This window comes from Microtus ochrogaster, chromosome 1 (assembly GCF_000317375.1).
Source record: "Microtus ochrogaster isolate Prairie Vole_2 chromosome 1, MicOch1.0, whole genome shotgun sequence".
NCBI classification, from domain to species: Eukaryota; Metazoa; Chordata; class Mammalia; order Rodentia; family Cricetidae; genus Microtus; species Microtus ochrogaster.
In genome coordinates this window covers 67,049,700-67,050,330 of record NC_022009.1, presented here as the reverse complement: position 1 = coordinate 67,050,330, position 631 = coordinate 67,049,700, and positions in this window count along the sequence as shown.

The following is a 631-nucleotide window of genomic DNA, read 5'->3' as shown; positions in this document are numbered from 1 at the left end:
TGGGAAGATCCACTTTCAGTCTGGCCCACACCTCCTGCTGGTAGCCTATGCAAAGGACATGGAAAAAGGAAGCTTGTGCTCTCTTTGCTCTCGGTCAATTCCTTCACTGCCATTAAAACCTTCTTCTTTGGGATTCTGAAGTATACTGAAGACCAGTTGAGACATCTACCTTCATGGACTGAACAACTACTGGATTCTTGAACCTTCTATTAGTGGGCAGCCATTGTTGGGTTAACCGGACCAAAAGCCTGTAAGACATACTCTTTCTTTCTTTCCTGGAACTCACACTGTAGATCAGACTGTCTGTCCTTGAACTCACAGAGATCTGCCTGCCTCTGGCTTCCGAGTGCTGGGATTAAAGGCGTTCACCACCACTGCCCATTACTATATTCGTCCTATGCAGAGAGATCCACTCCATGTCTCCTGTTCTAGAGAACCCAGACTAATATAACTCCCAGGAAAGCTTTCCTCTGCTCTCCACACACATGCCATGGCACATGAATACATACACACATATAATAAACAAAGAAATAAAAACTATAAAACAATTACTTTATTTAAAAATGAGTCTAGAAGCCGGGTGGTGGTGGCGCATGCCTTTAATCCCAGCACTCGGGAGGCAGAGGCAGGC